Source organism: Rattus rattus, chromosome 3, assembly GCF_011064425.1.
Source record: "Rattus rattus isolate New Zealand chromosome 3, Rrattus_CSIRO_v1, whole genome shotgun sequence".
NCBI classification, from domain to species: Eukaryota; Metazoa; Chordata; class Mammalia; order Rodentia; family Muridae; genus Rattus; species Rattus rattus.
The window spans coordinates 207746956-207761973 of NC_046156.1; the positions used below are offsets into that span (position 1 = coordinate 207746956).

The 15018-nt window shown below is 35.5% G+C and overlaps 1 pseudogene; it reads left to right on the forward strand.

Annotated features, from left to right (window-relative positions):
- The first annotated feature begins 1470 nt into the window (after positions 1 to 1470).
- On the forward strand, positions 1471 to 12045 carry LOC116896065 (annotated as a pseudogene).
- The last annotated feature ends 2973 nt before the right edge of the window (positions 12046 to 15018 follow it).

Below are 15018 nucleotides of genomic sequence, written 5' to 3' on the forward strand. Positions count from 1 at the left end.
TGCTGATTACTATAAAGCCTTGCCCTGATAGATATTTGGGGCTCCCCCACCAAAACTGTCCTATATGATGCTGATGTATTGGAGGGGCTGAGCTTACTAGAATAGAAAAAAGACCCTGCTGTGAGTTGCATCAGATAGGCTCTTGTCTGTTTTTTTTTTTTTTGGGGGGGGGAACCACTAACATTTCCCTGGCACTACACAATATGGTCAATGAGTGTCAGAGAGGCTCCATGGGAAGAAACATGTTTGAATGTACCTTCTACAGGATGGTCAGGAGGCTGACATATGAATCAAGAAACAGCAATATTGACAGTGAGTCCCCATACCAGGTTATTAGCCAGTTCATAAAGATACTCACAGCTTTTCTAGCTAATCTCCATCCATACACTATTAGTTAGAGATGAAGTCAATTCATGGTAAATGCAATTAGGCAAAAAATCCTCTACTAAACTATTTTAATGTGAATGGACTTTTATATTACAGAATTTTGTTATTTAAGTGTTAGATTAGTTCTAGAGTTACGCCTATTTTAACAAACATTAGACTTCAGAATATATGAAGAATTTTCTAGATTAATTTCTGTTACAGCTAGATCTTTTTCATAATAATACAGCATGAAGGAAAATAATCATAAATTCAGATGGAATAGAATTGGCCAAGTAATATTTGCTGAGACTGCTTGCCATGCAGAAGGGCCTTCTTCTAGTTCTCATGTTTTTGTTTATGTTAAAAATTATCCATTGTAGAAAATACTGTAATTATAAAATGCAGTTTTGTTGAATCAATATCTATTATATTTAATATAAATATTTGTAGTAGAGAAAATATGTACTGGTCTATCGACATATTTTGAAAGTGGTATATGAAAAATAATAAGTGTATAGTAAATGCATCTATAAACACTTCTATGACTTTAAAAATATGTTCCAATTTTGGTACTTGAAAATAGAGCAAAAAATTTATTTTAACTGCTTTAACATTATATCGTTACTGCTTTGTCCAAAAGAAAATGTTTCTTCCTGAAGTTCTCATCTAAGCCTATGAGTGTGCCTGACATTTCCACCTTATATTCTATTAGCTATCTTCTGTGTCAGTTGCTGTTACAAATACTCATGATGTGCTGAAGAAACTTTAGTAGTAGAAGCAGGAGCAGAGGATTCAATTGCCTACTTAAGTCACTCTAAAGTATACTTTGCAGTTTGTTTACAAAAACCTGATGTTTCCTTTCTGTAAAGAGATCACACATATATACAGAAGTGTGTGGAAATACCAGATAAGCTAAATACTGTGCGAATGCCCTGATAGAGAATGTTGAAATCCAAAGCATAATTCCTGTTTTGAAATCTTAGTGTGGCTTAGGATATCAGTAGCTTAAAATGTTAAAGAAAAAATTTTTGATTCATAAAGAAGTCTTTATCTCTGTTATAGATATGTCCTGTGCATCAGAAAAGAGAGATGGACTTAATCTAAATGTGGCCTAGCTACAACAATCTAGTACAAAATTTGGCATTGAAATATTTTATATTCAGTGTGGTTTTCCCTTGACCATTATTTGCAACACCAGTGGCACTATTTTAAATGTACAATAGTCACCTTATGTTTAAAAAAATGAGGTCTCATTTATGAATTCTTGGTTTAAGAGCCTGAGCCATTGATGTTCTGTTCAAGGAATTATTTCTTGTATCAATGCGTTCATGGCTATTTACCCCTTTCTCTTCTATGAGATTTTGTATATCTAGCTTTATGTTGGGGTCCTGGATCCACTAGGACTTGAGTTTTTTGCAGTGTAATGAATATGGATCTATTTGCATTCTTCTATATACAGATATCCAGTTAGACCAGACACATTTGTTGAAAATACTTTTTTTTTCCATTGTATGGTTTTGCCCTCTTTGTCAAAAATCAAGTGTCCATAGGTGTGTGATTATATTTCTGGGTCTGTGATTTGATTTCAGTAATCAACCTGTCTGTTTATGTACCAACACCGTGAAGTTATTTTTTTTAATCACTATTGCTCTATAGTAGAGTTTGAAGTCAGAAATAATGAGTCCCCCCAGAAGGTTTTATTTATTTATTTATTTATTTATTTATTTACTTACTTACTTATTTATTTTATTTTATTTTATTTTGTTCAGGATTTTTTTTTGCCTATCCTGGGTTGTTGTTTTGCTATATGAAGTTGAGAATTGAACTTTCAAGGTCTGTTAAAATATGTGTTGAAACTGTGATGGAATTATATTGAATCTGTAGATTGTTTTTGGTAAGATGACCATTTTTACTATGTTAATCCTATGTATCCATTAGCATAGGACATCTTTCCATTTTCTGATATCTTCTTTAATTTCTTTTTTCAGGTACTTGACATTCTTGACATACAGATCTTCCACTTGCTTAGTTAGAGTTACTCCAAGATGGTTTATATTATGTGTGAAAGATACTGTTTCTCTAGTTTTTCTCAGGTCATTTATCACTTGTCTGAAGGGAGGCTACTGGTTTTTTCAGGTTTCTTCTAACTTTTTTTTAAATTAATCATTCCATTCATTTACATCTTAAATGATATCCCACTTCCCTGTTACCTCTCCACAAATACCACATCCCATATCTGCCCTCCCTTCCCTCTTCTATACCTTTATGAGAGTGTTCCTCCATACACACCCTCTCTGCCCTATTGCTCCAGCATCATCCTACACTGAGGCATCAAACCTTCACAGGAACAAAGGCCTCCCCTGTTACTGATTTCAGTCAAAGGACATCCTCTGATATTTATGTATCTGGAGCCATGGATCCCCTACTGTACATTCCTTGATTGGTGATTGATTTCCTGGGAATACTGGGTTGTCTAGCCAGCCAGTGTTTTTCTTCCTATGGAGTTACAATTCCCCTCTACTCTTCTAGTTCTTCTGCCAGCTCCACCACCAGGGTACCTGTGCTCAGTCTGATGGTTGGCTCCATGTATCCACATCAACATTTGTCAGTTGCTAACTGAACTTTGCAAGGACCAGTCATACTAGGTTCCTGTCAGCAAGTGCCTCTTGGCAATTGCAACAGTGTCAGGTTTGGTGTCTGCAGGCAGGATGGATACCCAAGTGAGGCAGTCCCTGGATGGCCCTTCCTTTAGATTCTTCTCCCTTTTTGGTCTCTATTTTTCCTTTGCACAGGAACATTTCTGGGTTATAAACTTTGGAATGGTGGTGGCCTCATCCCTCAAACAGGGCCATGCCTATGTACTGGAGGTTGTCTCTACAGGTTCTATCTCACTTCTCTGCACATTTCAGCTAAAGCCATCCCATTTGAGTCATGGGAACCTCCTGTTTCCCTGAGTCTGGGTTGCTCCAGTGGATATACCCATTTCTCATCCCCTACTGCTATATATTTTTATTCAATTTCCTGACCCTCTGTAACTCTTTCCCATCCCCTCCAGTACCTGATACTTCCCCATCATCTCCCCCCACCCCCCAGTCTCCCTTCACCTCCTGCTTTCACCTATTTCTCCCTCAAGGCAGGAATGAAACATCAACACACTGGTCTGTCTTCCTCCTAAGTTCCAAATGGTCTGTGGCTTGTGTCATGGGCATTGTGAGCTTTTGGGCTAATATCCACTTATCAGTGAGTACATAACAGGTGTGTTGTTTTGTGTCTGGGTAACCCACTCTGAATAATATTTTCTATCTATATTTGCCTGCAAATTTCATATCATTGTTTTAATAGTGAGTAGTATTCCATTGTTTAAATGTATCAATGCTTTCTGTGTAAATTCTTCTGATGAGGGAAATTTGGTTTGTTTGCAACTTGGTTATTATAAACAAAGGCTGCAAGCAGAACATAGGAGCATGTGTCCTGTTATATGTTTGAACTTTTATCTTTTGGGTATATGCCCAGGAGAGTGCTGCATAGGTCTTCAGGTTATAACTATTTTCAATTTTCTGAGGAACTGCCAGTCTGATTTCTAAAGTGGTTGTATCAGCTTGCATGGTGGTACAATCCCACTAACAATGGAGGAGTGTTCCCCTTTCCCCACATTCTTGTCAGCATGTGCTGTCAGCTGTATTTTTGATCTTAGCCATTCTGACTGGTTTGAGGTAGAATCTCAGGGTCATTTTGATTAGCATTTCCCTGATGTCTAAGCATGTTGAACATTTCTTTAAGTGCTTTTCAGTAATTTGAGATTCCTCAGTTGAGAATTTCGTGTTTAGCTCTGTGCTCTGTTTTTAATAGGGTTGTTTGTTCTCTGGACTATAACTTCCTGAGTTCTTTGTATATTTTTGATACTAGCCCTCTATTGGATATATGGTTGGTAGAGATCTTTTCCCAATTTCTTTAGTTTCTGTTTTGTCCTATTGACAGTATTTGTTGCCTTACAGAAGCTTTACAATTTTATGAGGTCCCACTTGTTGATTGTTGATCTTAGAACATAAGCCATTGGTGTTCTGTTCAGGAAATTTTTCCTTATGCCCTCTGTTTGAAGCTCTTCCCAACTTTTCTCTTCTATTAGATTCTCCATACCTGGTGTTATGTGGAGGTCCTTGATCCATTTAGACTTGAGCTTTGTACAGATAGAAATGGATCCATTTGAATTCTTCTACAAACTAACCACCACTTGAGCCAGCATCATTTGTTGAATATGCTGTCTTTTTTCCACTGAATGGTTTTAGATTCTTTGTCAAAGACTAAGTGACCACAGATGTTTGCATTCATTTTTAGATCTTCAATTCTATTGCATTTATCTAACTGTCTCTGTACCAATACCATACATTTTTATCACTATTGCTCTGAAATACAACTTGAGGTCAGAGATAGCAATTCCCCTAAAATTTATTTTATTGTTGATAATAGTGATTTACTGTCCTGGGTTTTTGGTTATTCCAAATGAATTTGAAAATTGCTCTTTCTAACTCTATGAAAAATTGAGTTGGAATGTTGATGGAGATTGCATTGAATCTGTAAATTGTTTTGTTAGACAGCCATTTTTACTATATTAATCCTTCCAATCCATGAGCATGGGGATCCTTCCATCTTCTGAAGTCTTCTTCAATTTCTTTCCTCAGAGACATGAAGTTCTTGTCAGATGGATCTTTCATTTGCTTGGTTAGAGTCATGCCAAAATATTTTATATTATTTGTGACTACTGTAAAGGGTGGTTTTCCCCCTAATTTCTTTCTCAGGTAATTTATCCTTTGAGTAGAGGAAGGCTACTGATTTTTTTGAGTTAATTTTGTATCCAGACACTCTTCTGATGCTGTGTATCAGAAGTAGGAGTTCCCAGGTAGAATTTTGGGGATTGCTTACGCATACTACCATGATATTAGCAAATAGTGATGCCTTGACTTCTTACTTTCCAATTTGTATTCCCTTGATCTCTTGCTGTTGCAGGTATGGGGAGAAATAGAAGAGATACCAAGAGTACCAGAAGGATGAGTGGAAATCTATCCTTGTGTGGGGTAGTGAGTAACAGGTAGGGAAAATCTTTATAAAGCCCCAAAGACTTGAGATTGGTGAGACTCCCAGGAGTTGATACTGGTGACCTTAGTCAAGATGCCTAACAGTGGATATATGAAACCTAAGAAGCCACTTCCTGTGACCAGACAGGACCCCAGTAGTGGTATAAAAACACCAACCCACCCACAATATTTTCAGTTCAAATGTTACCCATCTAAAAGAAATGTTGGGACAAACATGGAGCAAAGACTGAAGGAATGACCAACCACTAACCCACCTAACTCTAAATCTATCCAATGGGCAAGCATCAATTCCTGAAGTTATTATTATTGCTATTGTTGCTGCTGCTGCTGCTGTTGTTGTTTTACTTATTCACTTTTCATTCTGCTCACCACCCTTCCCCCTTCCTGGTTATCCCCTCCCACAATCCTTGCCCTGTCTGTCTCCCATTTTCCTCTGACACTTCCTCTCTCACTGCACCTCAGCTAGTATACATTATTAAAGATTCTTTGTTATGCTTGTAGACAAGAACCTAATATAACTGTCCTCCGAGAGGCTCTATCAAGTAACTGACTGATATAGATGCAGGTACCCATAGCCGAACAATGAACAGAGGTGAGAAACTCTTATAGAAGAGTTGGGGAAAGGACTGAAGTCCATGAGTACATGGGAACCACACTGGAGGACCAAGAGAGTCAACTAACCTGAACCTCTGGGAGCTGAGGTAAGCCACCAACCAAAGATCATTTATGGGCTAGAATGACATCCCTGGCAGATATGTAGCAGAAATGTAGCTCAATCTCTATGTGGGTCCCCTACCTTTAGCAAAGGCTTTCCTTAAAGCTGTAACCTGACTGTGGTATCTATTTCCAGACACAGGAATCTTCTCTGGCCTCAATGGGAGAGGATGCACCTAATAATATGGCAGAGACTTGATATTCAGGGAGCAGAGGGCACCATCTCAGAAGAGAATGTTGGGCAATTGGGAAGTGTGTAAGGGGAGCAGGAAGAGGCAGGAGGGGTCAGCATTTAGTACCTAAATAAATGGATAAAAATAAACACAAATAAAGAGGCACAAAACCACAAATTGTGACAAGAATCAGTCATGGTGATCAGCTTTAATATCTAATGAGATTTTTTTTCTGAAACAATTGATAAAAACCTTTATTTAAACACAACTTAATAAAATAGTTGTCCTTTAACAAACTTTGTATTCATTGTGCATGAAATGATTCCAGAAATGTCACGAATAATGCTCATAGGCACACAATGCATGTTGTTAGAAGCATACAGACTTTTTTTTTTTGCAAATTAAGTAAAGTGTCCATGGTGAACTCTATTCAGATGTAATGAAAACTGGCACATAATTATAATAAAATAAAATACATATTATACTTAGTTGACTTTGGAAATTCCCTTTTTTAAATGTATAATTAAATTATCCTGATGGTAGAAAACTATTTCTTCTGGTAAAACAATTGTAAAGTGACATGTTCTCACATTTATGCCCTTACTGGAAAAATCTCTGCATATCTGACAATGAATAATAAAGAATTTTAGAAAAATGTCAGTTTTTTGTTTGTTTGGGTTTATTTTGGCCTTTACAAGACTTTAAAGACAATAATTATAGACAGTTTAAAGACATCCATGTAAATGTTATATATTGTTGCTTATTCATAAATGGCATATATTTATTTATTTGCATATCCTGTAAACAGTGTTCATTATTTTCAATCAAGGTATTTCTTGATTTGGTTTTCTTTTTTTCTTTCTTTCCTTTTTTTTTGACAAAAACCTCATTGTGTAGTTCTTGCTGTCCTAGAAATCAATACAGAAATTAAGCTAGCCTTAAATTTATAGGTGATAAGTTTGCTCCTGTCTCCCCAGTGGTGGGATTAAAAGTGTCTGCCACTATGCTTGGGTCACTTACATAATTTCCATTTTCTTGTTTTTTCTTTGGGTATTGAGATTAGAATATTTTAATTAATCAGATTTCTCTTGTATAAGTTAAAATATTATTGATTTCTCAAGAAAGGCTAAACTCACATCTAAGACGTTATTATTTCACCAAAATCTACTCTGACCTCTAGATATTATTGTCTCTCCACTTATTCCATGTTATTCCCCATGAACTTTGCTGAGTAGAGAAGATATTCATATTAGAAAGTGACTTAGGTTTGGAAAATATATTAATAATCTCAGGAAAGACAAAATTATGGCTTGGAATATACTTCCTTCCCTTGGCTAATTTTGGTACTTTCAAACTGAGCAATATTGCCCAAGCATTACATTCAAAAGAAGCTAAAACCAAAAATATCTATGATCGGAATTATTTTCTAAATATACCAAATTGTGAATGCCTGAAACAACCTTCCAAAATTGGGGGTGAAAAATGGCATTGTCTCTCCACTATTAAGCAATAGTAGAAGGAAATTAAAAAGAAGACAGATAAGGTTCCAGAAATAGTCTGGAGGGTCACAAATTTTGCCAAATATGCATGACAGAATGAGTTCAGAGAGCCAAAAGAACATCTAATACATGAATTCTAGAGATCAGAAACAGAAGGATAACTTACTGAGTTGCGGGGTTGAGCCTACCTTTGATTTCAATAAAAGACTATGGATCAAAGGAATAAGGTGGAAATTGTTAATGTAGGGAGTCTAACATTTATGCCCTGTGCGTAAGCATGCATAACCACAGGTAGAAATATCACATAGAGATAAATGTAACACACACACACACACACACTCATACACACACACACACACACACACTCATACACACACACACACACACTCATACACACACACTCAAGAGAGATTAAAGGGCATTTGAAGTGGAAATTTCTGTTTTCTTTGGAGACTCAGTTGTGACTTGTATTTTCTTTCTACAAATTGTCTTATGAGAGAATGTTTTTGTTGAAGTAGACATGTGGGAGGATATTTTGTAGAGCACAGACACATGGTGTTTTTCTGAGAAAAGGGAATGTGATGTTTCCTAGAGTGATGCTTGAGAGAACACATGATGTTTGGAAAGGGTATATATACATAACCCAACAGACAGTGGATGACAGTGGTTTCCCTTACCACTTTTTGCTGGTCTTCACTGGTCTCTGCAGATGACACTGTGATAATTGTTTACCTTGCCTTGTTCACGACATCAAGGAGAGAAACACACCAAAGAACTTCTTGTGATATTCTGAGAGGTTCTTGCTGCTTCCGTAGACCCAGCATGGTTGGCAGAGCCTCACAGTATTTTTGTTTTTTGTTTTTTTTTCCAGATTGAACTGCCATTGGTGACTCATGAGTGGTGTTTGTGAGTGGCTTGATATAAATACACATGATAACACAAAACAGGGAAATCTCCAATGGTGTATCATATCTAGACAGAAAACTACAGAAAAATATTGTGTGTTATTTGGACATATGTATTTATCCGGTTTCTATTGAAAAGAAAATAGAAGAGTTCAAGTATCAAAATATTCTAGAAAATAGATATTGGTAATGAGAAATTAGCAGCTTGAATATCAATAAGATTTATGTAATTATGACTGTTAAAGAGCAAATCACTTTTGTTCTTCCTACTTAGCTTTAGACATTAGCACACGGCTGTAGTGAGTAATATCTTAGACCCTTTTCTTTGTATAATGACTATAATTCAAAACAATCACTTTTGATATGTCACTGATTTATTTATTATGTATGCTGTGATATTCTGCTGAGTGGTTTTTGTTATTGTTGAAGGTAATGGATTTTCCATTATTAAAAATTTTAGCATCTTGGTCATTTTCCATTTATGTTGTTGAGAATAATATAGGTATTATCATTTACATACCCTCCTAGGGACAGGAATTTTTCTGCTTGATTTAAATTATTACAATTCTCAGACCCATGGAGTGTGTATCACTTGGTTTCTTTTCTATATGTTCTTTGTGAAATGTTCAACATATATTGGTGCCATTTTCTGGTTGCACACTGAGATTGGTTCTATAATGTAAGCCTAAAGAAGCAAATTTTAGCTTTCTGTTATTCTTTTTTATATCAGGTATTTCTACTTTCTTATCTATAAATACATAGCAATGCTCAAGCCATCTCATAGTAAATACATCTTAAAACAGAAAGGCATTTGCTCTGTAAAAGGAACTGCCTACAGGGAACCTTAGCAGCAACTTTTTGTTGTTGTTGATCTGAAATTAGGAACCACATTGCCACTCTAAAACAGTGAATAACTTTTCAGGCAGAAGTTTGATTCATTCCTTTCACCCTATCACACTTTCTATGGTCTTCAGTTGTAAAATGTCTGATGCCAGCATAGCCAACTGATGAAATATAATTGGTAATATGAGGTGTTTTAACCAGTATGTTTTTAAATAAAGGGTGGAACACAATTTAACTAAAGAGGTTGTATGTAAAGTAGGATATTTTAAAATAGCAGTAAATGTCTTGAGTCACTCTTGTACAGCCTGGGCTTGCCTTGCCAGTCAGACATGGTCCAGATCCATACTGCTCTGGCTTTTCTATCAAGAAGCCTGGGGAAGTGTACAGTGTATATCATTGCCTTTCAGACTGAAATTGCCCAGCTCATCTCCCTCATCATGAACACTTTCTATTCAACCAAGGAAATTTTCCTTTGAGAATTGATCTCTAATGCTTCTAATGCCTTAGACAAGATATGGAATGAAAGTTTGGCAGACCCTTCCAAGTTTAACAGCAGGAAAGAGCTGAAATGTTGGCATCATCCTCAACCCTCAGGTGAACACACTGACTTTGGTAGACACAGACATTGGCAAGGTTGACCTCATAAATAGTTTGGGAACCATTGCTAAGTCTGGTATATAATATAATGGAAACTGGTGCAGACATCTCCATGATTAGGCAGTTTGGTGTTTATCTGGTATATTGAGTGGCAGAGAAAGTGGCTGTGATCACAAACCACTTCATAACTTTCATCACTTTATTGATGAGCAATATACCTGGGAGTCATCTACTGGTGGATCCTTCACAGATTTGCAGACCATAATCAGCCTATTGACTAGGGTACCAAAGTAGTCCTTCCCCTCAAAGAAGATTAGACAGAATAGCTAGAGGAAAGGATGGTCAAGTAAATGGTGAATAAACACAGTTCATCAACTACCCCCATCACCTTTTACTTGGAGAAGAAATGAAAGAAGGAGATCAGTGATGATGAGCCAGAGGAAGAAAAAGTTAAGAAAAAGGAGGAAGATAAGAATGATGAAGAGAAGCTTAAGATTGAAAATATGGGATCTGACAAGAAGAATGACACCAGCAAAGATAAGAAAAAGAAAAGAGACTAAGAAGAAATATATTGATCAAGATTAGGTGAATAAGTCTAAGCTTGTTTGGACCAGAAAACTGGATTACATCATTCAAGAGGAATATGATAAGTTCTATAAGAGATTCAGCAATGATTGACTTGGCCTGTAGAAGGTAAAATGGATTTCACTGCATTGTTCTTCATTTTCTGGCAAGCTCCCTTTGACCTTTTTGAAAAAAAACAAACATAACGTCAAACTGTCTGTCAGTTGTTCATCATTGACAGCTGAAATGAGCTAATACCTGACTACTTTAATTTTATCCATAGTGTGTTTCACTCTGAGGACCTGCCCCTGAACATCTCCTGAGAAATGCTGCAACAGAGCAAGGTCCTGAAAACTATCAGCAAAAAATATTATGAAGACATGTCTTGAGCCCTTCTTTGAGTTGGCTGAAGACAAAGGTAACTACAAGAAATTTTACGAGGAGTTTTCCAAAAATTTAAAGTTTGGAATCCATGAATATTCCACTAACCATCACTGCCTATCTGAGCGCCTTCCTTATCATACCTCTCAATCTGGAGATGAAATGACTTCCTTGTAAGAGTATTTGTCTTGCATGAAGAAGACACAGAAGCCCATCTCCTATTTCACTGGTGAGAGCAAAGAGCAAGTTGCCAACTCTGTCTTTGTGGAATGTGGGCAAAAGTGGGGCTTTGAGCCTACTAATGAGTATTACATGCAGCAGCTCAAGGAATTTGATCGAAAGAGCCTTGTCTCAATGACTAAGGAGGGCCTGGAGCTACCAGAGAATGAGGGAGAGAAGAAGAAAATGGAGTAGAGCAAGTCAAAGTTTTATAATCTCTGCAAGTTCATGAAGGAGATCTTGGACAAGAAGGGTTAAAGGGTGACAGTAGTCTCTAATAGGCTTCTATCTTTACCCATCTGCATTGTGACAAGCACTTATAGCTGGACAGCCAATGTTGAAAGGATCATGAATGCACAGGCAGTGACTAACAATTCTAAAATGGACTACATGATAGCAAAAATCACCCAGAGATCAATCCTAATTACTCCACTGTGGAGACCCTGCTGCCGAAGGCTGAGGCAGTAAAAGATGACAAAGCTGTCAAGGACCTGGTAGTGCTGTTGTTTGAAAATGCTCTGGTTTCTCACTTAAAGGTCTCCAAACCCACTCCATCTACCATGTGGTTAAAATAGTCCTGGACACTAATGGACATGAGATGACAGTGGAGGAGCCCAGTGCTGCAGTTCCTGATGAAATCCCCTGGTTTTAAGGTAATGAAGATGCCTCTTGAATGGAAGATGTAACTTAAAGCCTCCTCTGTGAAGACCATGCCCTGTGTAGAGTTTTCCTGTGGCCCTTCCAGCAGCCTTGATTGTCCCTGATACACTTAGCTCTCTGCTCATGTCAAGAAGCAGCTCTTCAATCTTGTTCCTTAGCGTTAAGGCAGGAAGATCTTCTCTTATAGAATAGCAGGACTAGATATTGTGTATTGAGTATTTTTGATTGTTTTAATTTAATTTAATTTTTGTGATTTTTTAAGTAGACAAAGTAAAAATTAGTTATATACACAAAAATAGCAGTAAATACTAAAAAGCATTCTCATTAATTTTTTTAAATTATTTGTTCAATTTCACCATTTGGTCACTTTAGAAATAATTTTATGTGAAACAACTAGAAATTCATGATTTGTAATTGGTAGTCTCCATGAAATGAAAAAATTCAAAACCAAAGGTAAAACTAGGCTGAGGGCTGTCATAGAGACAAGGAGATTGATCAATAGATAAATCAATAAACAAATGAAAGAGAAGATGAAAGCAAGTCCTTTGTAATAAAGCTCATAAATACTTTATAGAATCATTCTCTAAAGCAAAATTCAGTGTACAGTAGAATCCTCTCCCCAACCTCTTTATTACAGTCTCACTTTGCAGTCTAAGAAAACACACAATTCACTCCCTCAGCCTCCAATTGCTGAGTTAATATGTATGGGTCAACTTTTACAATTCACATTACAGTGTCTGTCAGATAGTTTTGACCCCTTGTTTCTTCTCCATAACACAAATGAAGCCTTGCCTGTGATGGGACACATGTAAGGACAGCAACTCAATAATCCAAGCTGTATTTCACCAAGGACATTTCAACCCACTGATGTGTATGTGCATATATGTAAGTAAGAGCTTTTGTTTGCAAACATTGAATGATGAATGTGCTAGATAAACATATATGGTATATATTAGCATTAATGTATTTTCAGTTTTTCAATTTTCACACTTATAATCTATTTGATCGTTTGGATAATAATCTTATTGGAGTTAAAAATAATTAAACATCTATATAAAATTCAATGATACCATTTACTTCTCATGAAGATTAGTTAAATTTTTGTACTTTGGACTTTAATACACGTGTGTCTATTTTGGTTGATTAGCTCATTATTTTGCTCAAATCCCTAACAAAAGTGTCAAAATGGAGAAAGGGTCCACTGTGGATTATAGTGTAAAATGATAAGTTCATCAGCACAGGAGAAATAACGTGTCCGACATACTGCATTATCAGTCAGGAATTGGATAGAAATGAGCTAGCTCTTATTGTTTTCTTCTTTCCTTCCTTCTTTCTTCCTTCCTTCCTTCCTTCTTTCCTTCTTCCTTCCTTGCTTCCTTTCTTTCTTTCTTTCTTTCTTTCTTCCTTCCTTTCTTTCTTTTTTCTTTCTATTATTCTGAAATCCCAATGTAAAAAATGGTTCTCCTACCTTAAGTTTCCCAGTCTAGAAATGACCTCGTGTGTGTGTGTGTGTGTGTGTGTGTGTGTGTGTGTGTGTTCATGCAAGACAAGATAAATACATACAGGAAAATATTCATATTTTTATAAGTTCAAAGATAATTCCAAAGCAAGGCCCTTTGTCCGTTGAAAATACATTTACCAATCATGTACAAATCCTTAATTTTCATTCTGGGAACAAAAAAATTGAGTTTAAAATAGAAATAAACAATGTTTGATTTTTTTTGTTAATTGTGTATGGTACTTGTGAGGGAGAGAAAAAAGGATGAAATCTAGGGAAAATAGATAAAAAGAATGTGTAAGTGTGTAAAGAGGCAAAGAGAATTAAATATATCAGTTCTGTCATTGAAAGAAGAGAAACTACCTATTTAAAATTTAAGACATTTTTAGTATAAATTTCAGCAAAAGTTTCTTATACACTTAATATAAACTAGCAATTTTTGACTTGCACAGAATAATTTGAGTGATCTATTTGAGAGAAAGGGTGACTAGTATAAGAATGTGTTCAGAAACATAATTTTCTGAGATTCACTGAACTCTCTGAAGTTGTTAACAAGGCATGAGAATGAAAGAGTGAAACTAGGCATCTGTGTACCAGTCTACCTCATGAATTTTCCATCTCACTGATTTCTAGTAAAAAAAGAGGAAAAGGGTAAAATACTCTTTCTTTAAAGTATCCTGTAATGACAGGTTTAATTAAACTGTGATATAAATCTCTTGTAGTGAAGTAGAAGATGTGTAAGGTGTAAATGAATAGAATTCTAAAATAACTTTGTAAATACTGTAAACATATGTAATCATTTAACTATTTACATAGACAGAAACTTATTTCCAAAATATTTATCTTATAATCCTTCCTACCTAAGAGAACATTTAAACCAAAAATATGTTGTTAATCCAATTAAGAAAATCACCATTACTATTTTATAGCCACATAAGAAATTTTAAGAATATATTTCCATAGTGTGTAGTTAGTAAATGCTAACATAACTACAAAAATATCCTTCATCATATGAACTTATAGACCGAATCTCCTAAAAGGAATCCATAAAAATATATATAATGATAAATGGTACTCATATTTAGATTTTAATATTTCCTTATATTCCTTAAGTGTATATTTACTCTGGACAGGGTATTTTAATAGACATAAAAGATAAAAATCTGTGTTATAAATTTAATTTAAAAATTAAAATCAAAAAGTAATTTACACGTCTGACTTTATTGCATGTCAAAAAATATATAATTTCTTTACTTTATCCTTTATTTGCTTACTAAAGCCTAGGCATTCATTAAGAATACTGTTACATGTTCCATTTTCTGTCATCTTAAAATAAATGTCAACATTAAATATTCTTTATTCTTACTTTACTTGGTACCCTGCATCTTTCATAATATTTGAGCTTTCTTGGAATTTATGTTATCTTTTCATATCATTTCAATAACAACTGTATTCACATACGAAAAAACTCAAGATAATTTAAACAATACTCAATAATAAAAGAAC